Source organism: Paramormyrops kingsleyae, chromosome 18, assembly GCF_048594095.1.
Source record: "Paramormyrops kingsleyae isolate MSU_618 chromosome 18, PKINGS_0.4, whole genome shotgun sequence".
Taxonomy (NCBI): Eukaryota; Metazoa; Chordata; class Actinopteri; order Osteoglossiformes; family Mormyridae; genus Paramormyrops; species Paramormyrops kingsleyae.
The window spans coordinates 26,992,238-27,012,705 of record NC_132814.1 but is presented as its reverse complement, the minus strand read 5'-3'; the positions used below and the strand labels follow the sequence as shown (position 1 = coordinate 27,012,705).

Sequence of the window (20,468 nt, the reverse complement as noted above, 5' to 3'; positions counted from 1 at the left end):
CCCTAATGTGGCTGTAATGAGTCAGACCTGTTGATCATTTGTCTTTCCTCTCGTTTCAGCCCTCGAATGGATCACTCCAGCTGCCCCTCATTTACTCTTTCATTAGTCCAGTTACTCCAGTATAAGAGTGCCTCCCCAGTCTGGTCATTGACGTCACTCCCGGCTGTGCCTTCGCCCAAAGTTTTCCCCAGTGTTGGTTTTGATCCCCCATGATCCTTTTGTATTCCTGCCCTGTTTTGTTGGTTTAATAAAGCCCCTTCAACTGCACTTACTTCTGTTCCTGCATCTCCCGTCCTAATAATGGCTATAAACTTTGCATTATTGAATGTATAGCAACATTGTATTTTTTGGAATTTTGAGCAGTTGTCATTTTCTGCAAATAAAGGACAATATTTTGGGGGGAATTTGGAATCAAATATCGTCAATAGTTTATAAAAGAATACCAAAACATATTATACAGACTGCGGGTTCCCTCCATAGTCCAAAAGCATGCTGCGGTTAATTGAAGTTACCAAACTGGCCGTAGATATGTGCAGTTGATGCGATTATGCCGTGCGAGTTGGTGCCCCTTCCTGGGTTGTTCCTTGCCTTGTATCCATAGGCTCCAGAATAGGCTCTGGACCCCCCGCAAGCCTGAACAGGACAAGTGGTTACAGAAAATGGATGGATGGATGTAGGGATGGATATATGGTTCAGATACATACCCATAAACTGGAAAACCAGTGACACTCAAAATTTGGATATAATCTCATTTTTTTCAGGGCTCCATATAACCAGCAGAGGCAATACACACTGATAGGGCGATCTCTAGAACAATGTTCAGTGCACAGATTTATACAGCCTAGATGGAATTCACTCATTTGATTCCAAAGCCAAATATGAAACTGCCACAGATGTTACCTGTACGGCAAAGAGGAAGAAAATGAAAATTGGCAGCCAAAGATTACTGCTGAGGATTCTTTCGAGAAACATTTTCTAATAGTATTAGATGCCCCTTGGCTTATTCCCTTTGAAGTTCTGAGCTGCACTTATAAACACAGAAGCTAACATCACCGCAATCTGAAAATGACCTATAGGGCAAGAAGGAGACAGACCTTGTCTGGCTTAATGTACTCCATATGCTTATGGCTATCAGATGTTTTGGTCCAGAACTGGCAGTTAATATGAAGCTTTATGGTAGATACATCTAGGAATGGTAGACAAACGGAAGGAATATATATAAAACAGTTCTTACCATTTATCTTCACATTGTGACTGACTCTTCTGCTATGAATGCTGGTGCCTCTTCATTCGTCTGCTTTTAAAAGGACGTCATGGAAACCATGAACAATTTGGTTAATATATATTTGAAAAAAAATCAACTGCTTGAAAATTCAGATTTTGTCACGTTTGTACCACAGACAGCAACAGATATAAGCACATTAACATGGCCTCCCTCCTGCCTCGCAGTGATTTTTATGCGGCAGAGATGACCAATGACTTTCCGTTTGATTCAGCTCCCAAGCTGCTTTTCATTATGAATCATTAGTGGAAGATGAATGGGGTTCATAATGTGTAAATGGATGTTCTTGTACCTGGGATATACTTTTACAGTAGATTTATGAGTTTTGATCATACCGTAATGTTTGTACAGGTGATGAATATTGTGAACCCTTATGAGTTATCGTTTTATTTGGGCTCATGGTTATCAGTGCAGTATTTTTCGTCAAAATAGGAGGGCTTGAAATAAGCGCTGAGCGTGGGGAGCTGTTGGGTTTTGGTGAGCTGTCAGCAACGGGACCACACTGCAGATGTGATGTGAGGGGGCAAATGGCCAAGGAGGCACCTGCACAGCTTTAGGGGCTGTCAGGGCCGACGAGGAGTCATCAGACTTTGTTTAGTTCTGAAAAACATGGCTGAGCGCCCCCCCCCCCCCCAGCCCAAGATGAGCAAACTTCCCAGCTGCTTACAGGCTGCATGCGTAGCTCATGTCTGCTGCTGATCTCTCTTTGCAGGCATTTTCTTTTTATTGGAAGTCATAGTTCTTGGAAGTTGCAATGCTAACCAAATTACTAATCATATATTTTACAATCTACAAAAAAACTGTGTTTTTTCTGTTAGCTGCCTCAGAAAATATATTTCGGTTCCTGGACAAAGCAATCAGCACAGTCAAAGACAGGGGGGGGCACGCAGCGCAAAGGACTAAGTGCTAATTATGACCCCGAGTCCCTAGCGAACTCGACTGTGAGACCACTGCGCCTTGGAGAGATGTAATAGAGCCCCTACATATCCAGGCTGAGTGGTTTTCACCTTAAGAGGAGTCATTTGTTAGTTTAATGAGAAAATCACCAGGAGTATCGGCTCTCTGGGAAAGGCAGCAAAAATTTCCACTTGATCTGCCTCTGATGATTGAATCATAACAAGAGCCTCACCCCCCCAAACTTAACACCTTATGTTATTTCAGATGTGGACTGAAAAAAACCCTTGAATTACGTGTATATTTACCCTCCTGCCCGGACATTCTGTCTATTGATATTAAAGATGGAGGAAATAAAAGGAGGACACAGTTTCTCAAAACACAACCTGTAATTCATGGCTTTTTTTTACGGCTCGTTTGTAAAATCCTGCTGGCCAGTTGGGTAACACTGTGAACGGATGACATATTGTGGAGCCCCTTAAAAGTCAATCAGGCAGTATTGGAATGGGGCTTAAATCTGGAATGTCGGCATCGCCAAGGCCAATAAACACAGATTGCCTTTCAGAATGTCCACCCTTGATTTGCTTTGATTAGCAAGGTAAAGCTAATAACTTTGTCTAGTATAAACAGACAGAAATTGAAGGAGATTTGGAAAAGGTCTGCCAGTGCTGTTGAATGTTCTGCTCTGCTTGAGCCCCTTTCTAAATCCCGGGGACATTTTCAGTGATAAAATGGCAGTCTCTTAAAAATCAGAAAAGGAAGAAGCAGAGCCCTAACAAACCATGCAACCAGAAGGATTTCATGGGAAAAGGTCCATTTGACTGAAGGGTTGTAATTCTTACCACAATCCTGTACAAATATCCTGTTGAAGTTTAGGGAAGAAACCTGCTGCAGTGGTAATTGTGACGGGTTAAAGGGCCATGATATGTAGAGATCATTATAACTAAGTCAACCACGGCTAAACACTTTGGTGCTCCACAGATGTTATGCCGGAAATATTGTTGATCCTCTTTAAGTCTCTCCCGTCCAGCTGTACATGGTGATGGTTCTCTGCTCTAAGAGTTCAGAATTACAGGAGAGTGCACTTGTTAGTGCACAGACAGGCACTGAGGTGCGAAAACAGCAAAACAGACAAAACAACTAAAATTGATTAAAAGTTACTCCCATGCTCCCATGGGAACATGCTCTTTATCACCTCAGAAATAGCCAGCACATGGAATGCTGCCAGGCCAGGAAACCAAATATTCTCCAAGAGACAACTAGAAAAGCACATGGCTCTGGTGCGATGTATCGAGTTGTAACCAAAACCTCTGTACACAGTATCTGATGTTGCAATTTTGTCCAAAAAAAGACAATAAACGTATAACAGGCAGACACAAATGGTTCTTTTGTTAATATAATACTAGCTATATATAATCTAAATATATGAAGGAATAAAAAGAATTCCTAAGGTATTGTGTAAATGTAACTCGAACACTTGTTTTGTTTAAGCAAATACGGCAAATATTTATACAAGAGTAATGTCCTGCAGATTCTTGAAAACACAGAAACAATCAAACGCTAATGGCTTTGGCTCTTTTTACCCAAAAAAAGGTGAACAGCTGAGCAGAATGTTTTCATACAAACAAATCTTACCCATGAACTCAAACAGCAAGAAATAATGTTGCTGTGATGCAGGAAATAGTACAAACAAAGAGCTAAATGACAAGCATGTCCTTCAGACCAATCTTTGATTTACAGAAGCATGTTTCTGTAAGAATTCACAATGTAAACCTTCCAATGATAATGCAGAATCTATTTCTATTGTGAACGCACAATGAATCCATTTGTATCTAGCAAGGAATTCATCCACAATATCAAAACTGAACTGAGTCTGCTCTATGGCTGATAATACAGAATATGAAATGTACATTCAACATGAATTTTGATACTGTACACTTCTTTTTTTCCAAGGATGATAAAATGATTCAATTGATATACCTTAACTTGTATAATTTTCTTTAGGACTATGGAAGACAAATAATACTAATAATATGTTCAGCAATTACATGCACGATCATTTATGATAAACACATAAATTATATTCTGGAGCAAAGCAATTTCTATGAACTGCTACCTATATTTAAACTTGACATCGTTGAAATTACTCAATCCCATGCTCACAAACAGTAGTATAGTTTGTGATGTTTTTTTTTAACATTTAGGGTTTCTGTAGATGTTTGTAAAAATTGTAGCATATTGTTTTATTTATTTAGATTAATTAATTAAAAATTAGTTAATACATTTTTCAGTAGATAGATAATGATTATGTAGATCGAAGAGACATAGTAACTTACCATTACTTATCTATCAGCTTTATGAATTAATGGAGTTATATATTTATAAGTATATTTTATGTTTTTACTACATTGTGTTCTGTGACCCTGACCAAGAAAAGTGTTTGGAAGATGGATGGATGTTTGGTGTTAATGAGGTATTTTATTTAATTGCATTTAAAAATGTTCCATTTCCCGTGAACACCAGGCACCATGGCAGCTCAACCTGCTTAATTAGCGTAGATTAAAAGCATCTGGTTTTCCAAGTCTTGTGTGTTTTCCTGTACTGAGGGTTTGCTTTTTGGTTGCCCTTATCCTGTATATGACATCTGTCTGTTCTTCTGGATAACTGGCTCATCATCTTTTTGATTTGGATTTCCTGATTCTTCCCGTGTTACTCTTGCTAACTCTGTGACCTTCTGTCTGTGTTTGTATGGCGGGTTTGCTGGGGAAGCAATAAAAAAGGCCAATAGGATGTTGGGTTACATCTCTAGGTGTGTGAAGTTTAAGTCAAGGGAGGTGATGCTACGATTTTACAATTCCTTAGTAAGACCCCACCTAGAATATTGTGTGCAGGTATACCATACCTTAACTGTGCACCATACCTTAAGAAGGACATTGCTGCCTTGGAAAATGTTCAACGTAGGGCTACAAGAATGATTCCTGGTCTTAGAGGAATGTCTTATGAGGAGAGGTTAGAGCAAAGGAGACTAAGGGGGGACATGATCCAGGTCTATAAGATTCTAACAGGTCTGGATGCTGTTCAGCCAAATGGCTACTTCAATATTAATTTAAATACTAGAACTCATGGTTTAAGTGGAAATTAGCAGGAGAATATCTCAAAACGTATTTGAGGAAGCACTTCTTCACACAGCGTGTAGTTAGAGTATGGAATAGTCTTCCTGCTAGTGTAGCACAAGCTAAAACCCTGGGTTCCTTTACATCAGAGCTAGATAAGATATTAACAACTCTGAGTTATTAGTTAAGTTCTCCCCAAACGAGCTTGATGGGCCGAATGGCCTCTCGTTTGTAAATATCTTATGTTCTTAATATTTAGATTTGGTTTTGTTAGTCTTCCAGCCCCCGCCCTACCACCTACTGCCATTTTTCAATCATGGATTTTGATTCAGAGAATAAAATTTAGCACCGTCAGGACAGAAAAGCGCCACTTCACATGCATCCTCTTGTCCTATCAAAAAATGTGCATTGAAAACTATAAAGGCATCTCCCAGAAGAAGAGAGTGATACTGCCTCAGGAAGCAGACTGACTCCCGTTCAAAGGCAGCTGGGCTTTTCAGACATATTCATACCCAAAGGAGTAAGTTAACCTTCTTCCTTCATGTTTACTTAAGTCGCTGCTGTGAACCACAGGAGAGACAAGACATATTTTGTGGTGATATGTCTTACAAGAGGGAAAGGAATGGGGAGAAAAGTGACGTGGACATGAAACGCTTTTGCCAGTGTTTGCATTAAAACCACAGCATGTGACACAGTGGAATCCATCAGTTGCTGTCCAAACTCATCATCATACATAATAATTAACAATGAATAATGTAAAGGGAAAGCAGAAGGATTTAAATCTGTCAGCATTCAAGCAATACGTTGTTATTTCTATAATTTGAAATACTATAAGGGAAAACACATGTACTCCAAAATGATTATTAAAAGCAGAGTTTTTTGCTTCTTAATTCAACCTCGATGATAAGTTTATAGTGACACAGCATTTCATGATTTCAAAAGTAAATATATTAAATCCTATTTTTAAATCCTGTTGTTATAACTGCTGCTATAATTCAACAAAGTGCCAGGTTGCTGACACTTAAGCTTGGCCTGGAAATGGAGAGAAGGCTAACGCACCGACCGAGCGCTCCCTGACGCACCGACCGAGCGCTCCCTTACGCATCAACCGAGCGCTCCCTTAGCACCGACAGAGAGCTCCCTCACGCACCGACCGAGCGCTCCCTCACGCACCGACCGAGCGCTCCCTCACGCACCGACCGAGCGCTCCCTGACGCCAGACGAAGCTAGCAGCTGACAGCTGGAGACCAGCCACGAGGGACGCCAGCCATATGTCCCACATCATGTTGGTCAGTTTGATTTTCAGTTCGTTTGTACCACCTACCCCTAATTCAGCACTGTGCTTCTAAAGAGTCTCCCAAAGCTGTGAGTAATGATTGTCATGCAGGCATTTCTGAAAAGTTTCATCTGAAAACAAACAGAAAGCTGGTGTACTCTATGTCTACCTAGAGTAAATAGACTTAGTTATGAGTTCAATATATTAATCTACTTATATCCTCTTGAGATCCAGCAGGTCCTTTGAAGAAGACATATTATTAATTATTATTATATTATTATATACATATTAATATTATTATTATTATATTATATAAGATTTTATGCAGTACTGTGCAAAAGTCTTAGGCAGCCAAAGAAAATTATGTTTAAATGATCTTTATATTGGTGCAGAACTATATGCTATTATGCCTGCCAAAGTGTGTTAGCTTAGCCATTCCAAAACCTCTTCTAAAATCACCCCATTATTTCCAGCAACCATGCAATACACCCATGTATTTTTTGACTCGACCACTATCACACCTCATATGGCTAATGGGAACAATGGGAGGAAAAAGGAGTACCCTCAGAAAACCCATGCAACACATGCAGATGTCACTCAACACAGGGAGAACGTGCAGACGCCATACATACACAGGGAGAACATGCAGATGTCACGGAACACAGGGAGAACGTGCAGACGCCATACATACACAGGGAGAACATGCAGACACCATACATACACAGGGAGAACGTGCAGACGCCATACATACACAGGGAGAACATGCAGATGTCACGGAACACAGGGAGAACGTGCAGACGCCATACATACACAGGGAGAACATGCAGATGTCACTCAACACAGGGAGAACCTGCAGACACCATACATACACAGGGAGAACATGCAGATGTCACTCAACACAGGGAGAACGTGCAGACGCCATACATACACAGGGAGAACATGCAGATGTCACGGAACACAGGGAGAACGTGCAGACGCCATACATACACAGGGAGAACATGCAGATGTCACGGAACACAGGGAGAACGTGCAGATGCCATACATACACAGGGAGAACATGCAGATGTCACGGAACACAGGGAGAACGTGCAGACGCCATACATACACAGGGAGAACATGCAGATGTCACGGAACACAGGGAGAACGTGCAGACGCCATACATACACAGGGAGAACATGCAGATGTCATTAAACACAGGGAGAACCTGCAGACGCCATACATACACAGGGAGAACATGCAGATGTCACTCAACACAAGGAGAACATGCAGACACCATACATACACAGGGAGAACCTGCAGACGCCATACATACACAGGGAGAACCTGCAGACGCCATACATACACAGGGAGAACCTGCAGACGCCATACATACACAGGGAGAACCTGCAGACGCCATACATACACAGGGAGAACCTGCAGATGGCACAGAGCAGAGGTGGCCTTCTGACTACAAACATGCTGCCACCACTGCACCACCCCCATACTGGAAATATATTTAGCTTCATTCCTGCAGTTTATTTTGCAGTGTAACCAAATCAAAGTTATGATACATATTGAGTGAGAAGCAGTTTCTTCTATCATAAACCACAGCACATGGATAGTATGAGAACTACACTCCTTATGCTTACTTACGGCAACATCAGCATTTTCAAAGGCTTTTAATTAAAACCCTTTCCCTCCCATGGGGGGTTTATGGGGGGGTGGTATGTCAGGTTCTTCCTCCTGACCTCCTGGCCTCCCAGTCAAGGCAGCCCCCCTAATATGAGCCCCCTGGTTGGGGCCCAGGGTTTCCCTTGGAAACACAGGAAATGAAAGCTGGAGTCAGTGGGACCCTTTGCCGTGAGCTGACATTCCTGAGACATGGAAAGGACACAGGCGGCTCTCTCAGGCGTGTCCTTCAGTGTCTGAACAGAGATGGCCTTTTATGCACAGTGAGACATCGAGACGACACAGGCGGCTCTCTCTCAGGCGTGTCCTTCAGTGTCTGAACAGAGATGGCCTTTTATGCACAGTGAGACATCGAGAGGACACAGGCGGCTCTCTCTCAGGCGTGTCCTTCAGTGTCTGAACAGAGATGGCCTTTTATGCACAGTGAGACATCGAGAGGACACAGGCGGCTCTCTCTCAGGCGTGTCCTTCAGTGTCTGAACAGAGCACTGAGCGGAGCGTGAGCGAGGAGCGGAGCGGGCGGAATTTGGTCAGAGCGCGGAGCGGTTTTTTAATTAAGGCTGAAGCGGTAGCTTTGTCTCGCTCCAATTTCGCTCCGATACCGCTCACACTACAATTCTGAGGCGTGCCCAAATCTACCCAGAATTCATCTGTACAATTATCAAGACTGTTACACAACTTGGCCGAGATGGAATTCGCAAAGTATTTCACAAAGGAAACTGATAAATCATACAAGTGTAAGTATTACACAGATTTTTCTTCACATTACGTAATTATTCAAATGATTAAATAACATTATTTCACCAACTTATTAACAACATGGAAATACTGAGTAACTAAAAGTCATTATAAAATCCAAGAGTGTCAATATATGAAAAATAAACATAATCTTACATACATTTTTGACACTCAGTTCTGAAAGCAGTACTCCTAAAAAAACAAGTCAGTTGTGGAAATATTTAGGAATTGCTTTCTTTCTAAATGAGTTGCTTAAATTATCCTCCTTTGGCAGTTTTCTTAAAGAGGTGATTTAATCAGTATTTTGGTCATTACATAATGTGCAGTCATCCTTGAATAAACCCTTCTTTTTACGGTTCCTTTTAACTGTCGCCCTATTTAAAAGGAAGAACAACTTCCTGCATTTTCAAAGTGACAGACTACTTGTTGGCATGATCATCATTATAAAAGTAAGTTGAACTAGGCTGAAGTGGTCAGTATACTGTATATAAGCTTAAATTCACACAATGAATATTTTAATCCACCCAATGAAATTAAATATAACTATCAAAATATCTAAGAACAGAACTGACTGCACTTAGGAGGAATGTTTTTCTTGAAATTGGTAACATTAAAGCTTCTTCTTTATTCCATTAATATAAATGTAAATTAACATTCAAACCACAAACATTTAAAAAAGTGCAAAATGTGATTGCAAATTGATATCTTGTAATATCATAAAGAACACAGAGAACTGATATTGTAAATAAAATATCGATGTATCATCGATTCTGCTGCCACATCTGATATGGAAAAAGTTAGTGTTAAGGGGATGGAGAAGGGGCAGAAGAGAAGACTTATATGGCATTTACTGAAACAAGCAGTTAGAATTTATGGATGAACAAGCTGTGTTTTTACTAAGGTGTAGTTTTCTTCAGGGGAATCGGGCAGTTAACCATGGGTCCCAGGTGACAGGGCAGAGGGCATAGGACCCAGCCAAAATCGCACATCCCCAATCGGGCAGTTAACCATGGGTCCCAGGTGACAGGGCAGAGGGCATAGGACCCAGCCAAAATCGCACATCCCCAATCGGGCAGGTAACCATGGGTCCCAGGTGACAGGGCAGAGGGCATAGGACCCAGCCAAAATCGCACATCCCCAATCGGGCAGTTAACCATGGGTCCCAGGTGACAGGGCAGAGGGCATAGGACCCAGCCAAAATCGCACATCCCCAATCGGGCAGGTAACCATGGGTCCCAGGTGACAGGGCAGAGGGCATAGGACCCAGCCAGAATTGCACATCCCCAATCGGGCAGTTAACCATGGGTCCCAGGTGACAGGGCAGAGGGCATAGGACCCAGCCAAAATTGCACATCCCCAATCGGCAATTAACCATGGGTACCAGGTAACAGGGCAGAGGGCATAGGACCCAGCCAGAATTGCACATCCCTAAACATGCACCAACAAGGTCTGGCATCCAGTAGGGTCAGGCAAAGCCTCGAACATATTGATGGGCCCCAGCACATACCTCACACACAGCGTTGTTGTGTGCACCAGTGTGGAATTGCCACCCGGATGGAAAGACTTTAATATGCCCCCCCCAACCAAAAGTGTAAATCTTCTCAAGGTTTCACATTCGTCCTTATTTATGATCTCACCACGACTTTGTTCTCATTTAAGTGGCTGTGACTTAATATAAAGCAGATATTTTTTTAAAAATCCTGATCTATGGTGCAGTGATAAGAGAAGATTTATGCTAAAGCACAGAGGAGTAATGGCCTGGCCTTTGATGGGATGCTGTCCGGTCCGGCTTCCGCAGAAAGGCTAGTTAACAAAAGAAAGGAGGTCTGGTCACCATCTAGCAGTCCGCAGTGACCTGGAAAATACTGATACTCATACACAATAGATGTACTCATTGACCATGATCAGGGAGTAAAATAACATTTATTTATAACTTTCAGCTTAGAAGAGATGATATATCCATTAGAAAAGAAAAGTAAACAGAGTAAAACAAGCTTGAAGCGGATGGTATGGCAAATAGTTTATTCAGTGAAGTGATGAAAATATGAATAATACCATTTGAAAGCTAGAGAGTATATATTCTCATATAATATATATGTCTTTATATACTCCCATTGAATAAATTGGATTACATGTAGCTGACATAGTAGCTGATAGCTCTGCGATAACGCGAGATCCTTTCCGGTTCCATATCAGCATGTACTCAGCTTCCTCCATTAGCTGATCGATTCTCGCTCTCACGTTCCACTGATATCTGTGCAAACCCAGGATGAACCTTTGCTTTATAGCCCCTGCTTCCTCAGATAGGCAGCACCCTGTATTAATCAGTCTTTCTTAGATATGAATCATGCTATATAATGCATATTATGTACATATATATTATGTAACAAAAAAAATATATGCATGTTAACCAGGTTGTTGTATGTTATCGTGAATGCCATGCTATGCTAAATTAACATCATTATTATTATTTATGAGTCACTCAGGAAGTGCTTCATCCAAACCAGTAGTAACGCTAATAAGTTTACCCATTAATCCAGTTGGTAAAGACACAGCTTGGTGCCCGACCCCTTATTCTTGCTTAAATCACCATTGCATATTACTGCCAAACATCACTGTCCATCCCTTATAGAACCTATTATTTATCCATCATAAAACTCGCCAATAAATAAAATGAAGCAAGCGTGTCACAGTACAGAGCTCCGCGTGGGCGTATTACTTTCACGTCATGAATATTTAAAAACACAGATGGAAGGGAAAGTTAAATGACTGAATTTCACACCTATGTTTCAAACTCAGAACGAGGGAATGGTAGAGTGAGAGAGAGCAGAAGCGTGTATTTGAACAACTGGCCATTTCTTGGCTTTCTTTCTTTTGCTTGATATTGTCCATTTCAATGTGGACATGAGAGAGTCGTCAACATTGCTTTGGAGGAACTTCACGTTTCCAGGTGCATTTCTGTGTGACAAATACTAAAGACAGTGATGACAACTTGACTTCACTAAGCTGGTGATTGACTTGACAATGACCCCTTTATTCTAATGCTGCCACAAAGAATAGCAGTTGAATATTTTGTGTGTTTTTAGCTACAATTTCAGCATTTCACTGACTTGATGTATAATCATCAAATAATCCAGACGTGGGGCACAAGATATTCATCTGGCGTTCCGTTCCCTCTTTGGGACTACATGTTCAAAAGGAGCTCAGTTGTGTATTAAACATTTATTCTTAAATAACCATGCAGAAAGGTCTTCAGTTTATGGATGTGCTCACTAAACTTTAAAAGTTAACTTTTTTTCAGTTTAAGCAGCAAAATGACTAACTCATCATTCATTATTATTAATGAATTTAAAAAAATTTAAATAAAAAAAAGATTGGTTGCTTACTAAAAAGTAGCATTTCAGAGTAATTCCACCATGAGACATATGTTAAGTTTTCTTGTATGTTCTGTTTCTGCTGATAACTCGTTAAGGTTTACAATCTTCTGCATACACCTTGTGATTTTTATGCGGCAGTGATACTGCTTAACTGAGAAACTATTCGTATAAGTGTTTATAGATCCTGTCCAAAAACCCAAATGCTGAAATTTTACTCAGATCTGTGGTCAGTTTTCAATGGTGGAAAATACAAAGCTGCATGATCCTATCCAAGAAAGTGACAGAACAATGGACAGACAGAAATTCAGTACAGCAGTAGTTATTTTAACGCTGTCAAATGCTGCAGGATAGCAGGCTTATTATTCTGGTATTAGTTTTGAAAATAATAAGTAGCCAGAAAATAGCTAGTATTCTTCATTTTTATTGAAGCAATTTTGATTAGACTTCATGGCATACTTTCCCTGTATTATGTATGCACATGTGATGTTCATAGAGATTAGCATCAGTGAGATAAGTAAAAATAGTCTTATATCACAGTTACATAGAGACAAATGGTTTTTCTGCCATATTCATTGTGACTTTAGGCCATTCAATTTCAATCATAAGCTGCTTTTCCTTTTTAGTGTGAGAAAGGGCATCATTCAGTACAAAGGATTATCAAAGAATAACAGAATCTTTGCTTTTAATATATGTATTATTTCTAGATACAAGAAGAGCATAAATTTAGCAGGATTGACTTCCTGGCAGCGGCGTTCGTGAACCACACCCCGCTTTTGTGGTGCTCATCCTGCTGATTCACATGCAGGAAAAGTGTGTAAGTCAGATAAGCAGCTGGTTAGCATCGTAGCACATCCTGTTTATGATAGAAATAGCATTGATCGCGCTTGCTATATCAAAAAAGAATACATACAGTTCTTTAAAATGTACTGACCAGATTACATGTGGGTAGCCTGTGTAAAATGGCATACCATAATGTCTGAAGCGAAGCATTCACCTAATTGGTAACTGACAATACACAAGAAATCAACTGCTCATGGCTCTCAATTCCTGCAGTTTAGCAGCACCAGAAATACTCAATCAAATACCTGTGCCCAAGGTTTGCCACTATATAATGAAACATAAAATGCATGTCAGCATTTTCTTAATACAGTAAGGACATAAAATGTAACTATTATATGTCATGTTTCTTGCGAAGGCCAGCTGTCACAAGCATTTCGGTCCCTGTATAACCAGAGCGAGACTTTTGTCTGCATTGCTAGCAGTAAGTCAGACTCATTCCCAGTCGGTGTTGGATTCTGCCAAGGCTGCCCTTTGTCACCAATTCAAAGCCATACAACAAAACAGGGAGCACCAGGACTCTAAAGACTTGGACCTTCGTCCTCTTGCAAAGACATCGGGAGCCACACATCCCTTTCCAGCGTCCTCATGACCCTCCCTGCTCTTCCAATCCGTCTACTGACTTCACAGGAAGAGTCACCAGACACATGAATGTCACTGCCAAGGTAAGTGAACCTGTCGATGCAGTTGACATTCTCTCCGCAGACAGATACACTGCTGATGGCTGCACTCCTCAAATCCGCCGGAGAGCCAGTGGGGTCAGGCATGTTGGGGATTGGATCTGGTGTGGTGCTGGGGTGTCACTCACTGCACAGCAGCACTCAGGACCTAACCTGAGGCGGGCCATCTGGGCAGGCGTGTGGAACATCTTGTCTCTCTCTGGTAACGACCAAAAGAATAAGACCATGAGTGGTGGAAATGAGCCTCTTTCACAGGGTGTCTGCGCTGTGCCCTCAGATTACAGTCTTAGCAAGGAATTTGGACATTCAGGAGGAGCTCAAAGTTGAGCCACTACTCCTCCGTATCGAAAGGAGAAAACTGAGGTGGTTCAGGCATCTGGCCGGGACTCCTCTCTGGGGAGGTGCCTTGGGCATTTGCAGTCGGGAGGAGACCATGAGGCAGACCCAGGACACACTGGAGAGATTATATCTTGGTATCCCCTGGACTAGCTGGCGGAGGTGGCTGGGGAGAGGGAGGTCTGGGCACCCGTGGTCAGACTGCTGCCCCTGCAACCCCACCCCGCATACAGTAAGTGGCAGAAGATGGATGGGTGGATGGAAAGATGGATCCATGCATGTATCTTGCAAACACTTATTTGAGAACCTGTCCTAGGCCAAATAGGGCATAAGGCAGGGGGACATATTGGAAAGGATGCCAGTCCTTCACAGGGCATAAGGCAGGGGGACATACTGGAAAGGATGCCAGTCCTTCACAGGGCATAAGGCAGAGGGACATACTGGAAAGGATGCCAGTCCTTCACAGGGCATAAGGCAGAGGGACATACTGGAAAGGATGCCAGTCCTTCACAGGGCATAAGGCAGAGGGACATACTGGAAAGGATGCCAGTCCTTCAAAGGGCATAAGGCAGGGGGACATACTGGAAAGGATGCCAGTCCTTCACAGGGCATAAGGCAGAGGGACATACTGGAAAGGATGTCAGTCCTTCAAAGGGCATAAGGCAGGGGGACATACTGGAAAGGATGCCAGTCCTTCACAGGGCATAAGGCAGAGGGACATACTGGAAAGGATGTCAGTCCTTCAAAGGGCATAAGGCAGGGGGACATACTGGAAAGGATGCCAGTCCTTCACAGGGCATAAGGCAGAGGGACATACTGGAAAGGATGCCAGTCCTTCACAGGGCATAAGGCAGGGGGACATACTGGAAAGGATGCCAGTCCTTCACAGGGCATAAGGCAGAGGGACATACTGGAAAGGATGCCAGTCCTTCAAAGGGCATAAGGCAGGGGGACATATTGGAAAGGATGCCAGTCCTTCACAGGGCATAAGGCAGGGGGACATACTGGAAAGGATGCCAGTCCTTCAAAGGGCATAAGGCAGGGGGACATACTGGAAAGGATGCCAGTCCTTCACAGGGCATAAGGCAGAGGGACATACTGGAAAGGATGCCAGTCCTTCACAGGGCATAAGGCAGGGGGACATACTGGAAAGGATGCCAGTCCTTCACAGGGCATAAGGCAGAGGGACATACTGGAAAGGATGCCAGTCCTTCAAAGGGCATAAGGCAGGGGGACATATTGGAAAGGATGCCAGTCCTTCACAGGGCATAAGGCAGGGGGACATACTGGAAAGGATGCCAGTCCTTCAAAGGGCATAAGGCAGGGGGACATACTGGAAAGGATGCCAGTCCTTCACAGGGCATAAGGCAGAGGGACATACTGGAAAGGATGCCAGTCCTTCACAGGGCATAAGGCAGGGGGACATACTGGAAAGGATGCCAGTCCTTCACAGGGCATAAGGCAGAGGGACATACTGGAAAGGATGCCAGTCCTTCAAAGGGCATAAGGCAGAGGGACATACTGGAAAGGATGCCAGTCCTTCACAGGGCATAAGGCAGGGGGACATACTGGAAAGGATGCCAGTCCTTCACAGGGCACACAATCATACACTATGGGGAAATTAGAGACATTGGTTTCCATAATATGCTACAGGGAAACATACAGGCTCCACACTGAGAGCAAAGGGATCTCCCAAGCCTGACCAATGGCAGTGGTTGTGCTACCTACCGACTGGGAAATGCCTCCTCATGGTTTTAATGTAATTACACAATGCTAAGAAGAAATATATATCAAAAAGCTTGCTGAGACTGGCACAGACACATGCTGAGATCCTGTGCTGATTAGCTAACTTAACTGTTTACCACAATTTTCAGTGAGTCTCTGGCTCAGTCTCTTGTCACCACATGCTTCGATCCATTGTGCCTGTTCCTAAGAGCAACATGCCATCTTGCCTGAATAATTACCGACCAGTGGCACTGACCTCACTAGTCATAAAAGTTTGTAAGAGGCTCATCAAGGACTCCATCTGCTCCTCTGCCCTCAGCAGGTCCATTGACAATGCTCTCTCAGATGTCCTACAAACCATTCTCATTCGACAGCGATAAGGAAAGCGATGTAAGATTGCTGTTTATTGATTATGGCTCAGCTTTCAACAGCATAGTCCCCCATAGACTAGCCTCCAAGCTCAGGGACCTGGGACTGACCATCCTTCTCTGGGATTGAGTTTTCTCAAAGGCAAGACCAAGGTGGTGCCATGTGAGGCAGCTGAGGAAATTCAACTCTCCCAAGCCTTCCTAAAAATGTATACTGATGCTAGACAAAGTATCTTGTCAGTGAACATCACCTTCTGCTTAAGGAAACCTCACCGTAGAGCACCATACATTTGACCTGTACAGTTCTATCTATCTATCTATCTATCTATCTATCTATCTATCTATCTATCTATCTATCTATCTATCTATCTATCTGTCTGTCTGTCTATCTATCTATCTATCTATCTATCTATCTATCTATCTGTCTATCTATCTATCTATCTATCTATCTATCTATCTATCTATCTATCTATCTATCTATCTCACCTGATGAAATCTGGCAAACATTTCTGCAGTCTGATGGCCACAACAAAGCAGCTGAAGAACACCTTGTATCCTCTGGCCAACAGACTCCTCAAACTGGACACATCCAATGACATTTTATAACTGACTGATAACTGTTTATGCCTCTTCAATACATCACATGTCAATTTTCCACATCACTGTTTACTTTTTCCATGGAAGTATAATGCCTTTTGCACATTGCCTATCATGCATACTGTTCTGCCATTTTCACGCCGTTATCTAAATAGTATTTGTATATATAGTCTTTTATACAAATAAAGCTCTACTTACTTAATTATCTCCTATTTAGCCTTCATTTTTAGCATACTACTCCCCTCCCCCTTTCAATTTAAGTAATTTAATTTAATTTTACCTTCATCTATCCTCCCGTTTTGCACAGTCTTAGGAGTGACCCAGATTTACATTTCACTGCAAGTTGTCATAGTATAGCTGTGCTAAATTAAACATTGTATGAAGACTGTTTCTTTCCATTTATACATTACAGGGGCTGTAAAAAGGCAAACATTTAACAAAATAGTGTTCTTGCTGATAAATTCTTTGTTTTTTGTCAGTCCAGTGTAGGTGTCCCAGGGGGACACTATTATGTAAACTCAGAATCAGGTAAATACAACAATGATCTCAGAGTCACACAAGACTGCAGTACAATTAATCCATTAACAACATTCCATGGGAAACACAGTTCATTCATAAGTTAGTCCCCACTTAGGCTGTCGTTATCAATAGACAAAATAATTAGAATGAGAAATGTATTAATAACTTATTGCTTGAATGCTATCTTGAAATCTTTTTGATGCTGTATTCACCAGCTCTTTCACAGTCATCTCACTACCAAAGGACAGGAATTGTTATAATTTTGGATTCTGTGAGTAAAAAAACTCTGGCATGACATTACATCGGTGATAGCATCACTGCATGTGGTGGAAGAGATTGAAAGATTTACTTCTGGGTGTGCTTCTTTGCAAGCCAGGTTCTGACTCAGAAAGCCAAGAGCTAAAGGAAGTGTATCCTTAGGTTAAAATAAATCCTACTGTATTCAAGCATCTTCCCCATGAGCCAAAGAACATTCTCCTCTATAATAACTTAATGTTTTCTACATTAAAGTAGATTAATTATATTTCATTTTAAGATCAAGAACTAGATTCTCTATTTACTTTTAGCAATGTCAAAAATTTTGCTAGTCATGCACCATAAATGAGTTTTTTTATTAATACAATAATATTGGGAAGACAGTCACTATTGCATTGAGCGACACTCATTTCCCTCTAAGTAAAACAGACTGATTTTCCCGAGTAAAAACAGCAAAAGCTTATAGTCCAAAGAGTAATCCAGTAGGAGATCTGCCCCCCCAAATTTCATTGCTGTGATGGATCTGTGCTAGACGTGTCTGTAGACAGAGAAGTAAATCTGTTTTTAGCCTGGCTGAGGACTTCAAACCTGTCAAGCCTGGAATAAAAACAGCCCTGACTTGCAGTCATGGGAACACTAGTTTACATAATACACCACTGCATTTGTGCCACTGCACACACAGCCCTTCCTGTCTTTCAGACACAATTCATTATTGAATAACAATCCAGCTGAATTCTAAATGAAACTTCAGATAATGTTTCAAATAAAATATTTAGCTTTTTTGCCAAAAGTCATGTATAGGGGGGCATTAATTAGCAACTCTGGTTTTCCATTGCAGAGTAATTGGTAAAACTGACAAAATACTATCATTTTGCAAAGGTTTAAACTTATCATTCACTGATTGCATTAAAAAATGTGCCATACAAGCAAAGCAAATAATTGCTTAGGGTTACAGAATTGCCTATGCACCATTTCAACATGGATAGCCATAACACTTTGAGATCAAACATGTTCAATTTCCTTTGAAGCCGAAGGATTTTTCTTCACTAAAAAGAAATAGTGTGAGTCCCATGAACGAATGAGTCCCATGTGCATGTTCATGAAAATGTTCATGAAAATGTATGGGAAATGTAATATTTCAGAATTAAATAATTTAATGCTTTCATAAAGTAATTGAGAATGATGTTGGAAAGAGAGGATAAGCAGTTAAACCACTTGCCAAGGAAAATAGGGTAAAGAAGACAGTCCTTAAATTTATTCTCCAGTTTTACATTGGAGCTGTAGGATCTGAAGTTCAATCATGTAATATTTAATGATCTTTAACATCCTGTACATGGTCTTGGGCATTTTAAAATTCACTAATTTAAATTTAATATCCTTTTTATCTAAACACATCTGAGGGAGGTAAGCATTTGCTGGAACATCACCACTGGCTCTTCCTACCCTTACAGTTGACAGTTTTGTGTGTCCATAAATATATATTTTTGGCCATCCCTCCTCAGCTGCAGTGCTCAGGCTAAGGATTAAGTCCCCACACAGTGTAATTAGCATGTTTGAGATCCTCTGCCAAACAAATTTCATTTCTGTTTAGTTAGTTCCTGTCTTGCTCAGCCCATTCATTAAAGGCATGCGTCCTGGAATACACTGGGCACTAGAAGCCCCAGTGTGTCGCCTTGCAGTGATGCCGGAATTCTCCAGGAGAGTCTTCACAGAAGACTGAATGTATACTGTGCAACTTGGCTGTAAACCAAGCCCACACAAACACCATTCTCTTTTAAAGGAGCTTTGACGGCCATTCAAAACCCTGCCCTCTTAAAAAAATACTTTCACATTATGTTGCAGGTAATAAATTGACTTTCTTTGCTACAATTGCAGTGACATTAAACCACTGGAAAATGCAAAGGAAAACTTGAAAAGGAGATCCATTGTGTGACTGATGCAACACAAAATACTGGCGAAACAAGAGAAAAGGCATAAAACAGTAGAGCATGTGTCATAAGTACATCCAGCCTGGACACGCTGCCCAGGTTACCAACCGAGACATAAAAGATGAAAGTTTTTTCCAGCTATGGAAGATTATTGCATTATTGTGGCAGGAGTCTTACAGGCTTTGACAGACAGTTTCTGTTTAAACGTTAAACGGTCAGTTAGATATCTACACGGGAGAGGGTGGAGGGCCAGGGACCCAACGAGCTAAAAAAGCACATCTTCTTTAACATTCTTGTCATGAAAGCAGAGGCTTACCTTAAGCCAGCTGTAACGGTGGCTGTTCTGTTCTGCTGATGGAAAGCATGTGTGCTGGGGGCAGTGACGGCCGTACGGCCGGTGCTCGGGTAGGGTTAAAGCTGCCTGTAGTCTTTTGGGAACGTCTTTGTAGAAGCCTGGGTCAGTGGGAGATGCACCATGATTTTTTTGTTGTCCTGTCACACACATGGTGACATATGGGCTGCCACCAGGTGGAACCAGACAGGAACTGTCATTAGCGCCTGGCCGACCGCAGGTGGTGCCCCTGCGAAGAGCCGCCAGTTGCTGGGAGACGCTGTTTCCTTCTCTCGACACGGCTAGCACCAGAGCTAACAGCTAACCGGAGTGGCTGGGCGCTGCTGTGTCGGTCCGAGCGACTGGAAGGAGCAGCTGGTAACTGAAATTCCTGGTTGAAAGGGCAAGAAATTAAGCAGGATTTTCCTGTTACACTCCAAATTACTGAATCGACACTGTCTATATTACAGAGCAAAATTCGTACCTTTAGTTTCTGCATTACTCTAAAGTGCTCTACAAATTTACTAGAGTAATTTAGCTTAAG

At 41.9% G+C, this 20,468-nt stretch overlaps 1 long non-coding RNA gene across 1 annotated transcript; it reads right to left on the bottom strand.

Annotated features, from left to right (window-relative positions):
• Positions 1-556: 556 nt before the first annotated feature.
• LOC140579619 (uncharacterized) lies at positions 557-19,994 on the bottom strand. Its single transcript, XR_011983558.1, has 3 exons — positions 19,910-19,994; positions 1,235-1,294; positions 557-633 (listed from the first exon to the last, which is right to left on the bottom strand). It is a non-coding gene; the product is annotated as an uncharacterized lncRNA (long non-coding RNA).
• Positions 19,995-20,468: the final 474 nt, after the last annotated feature.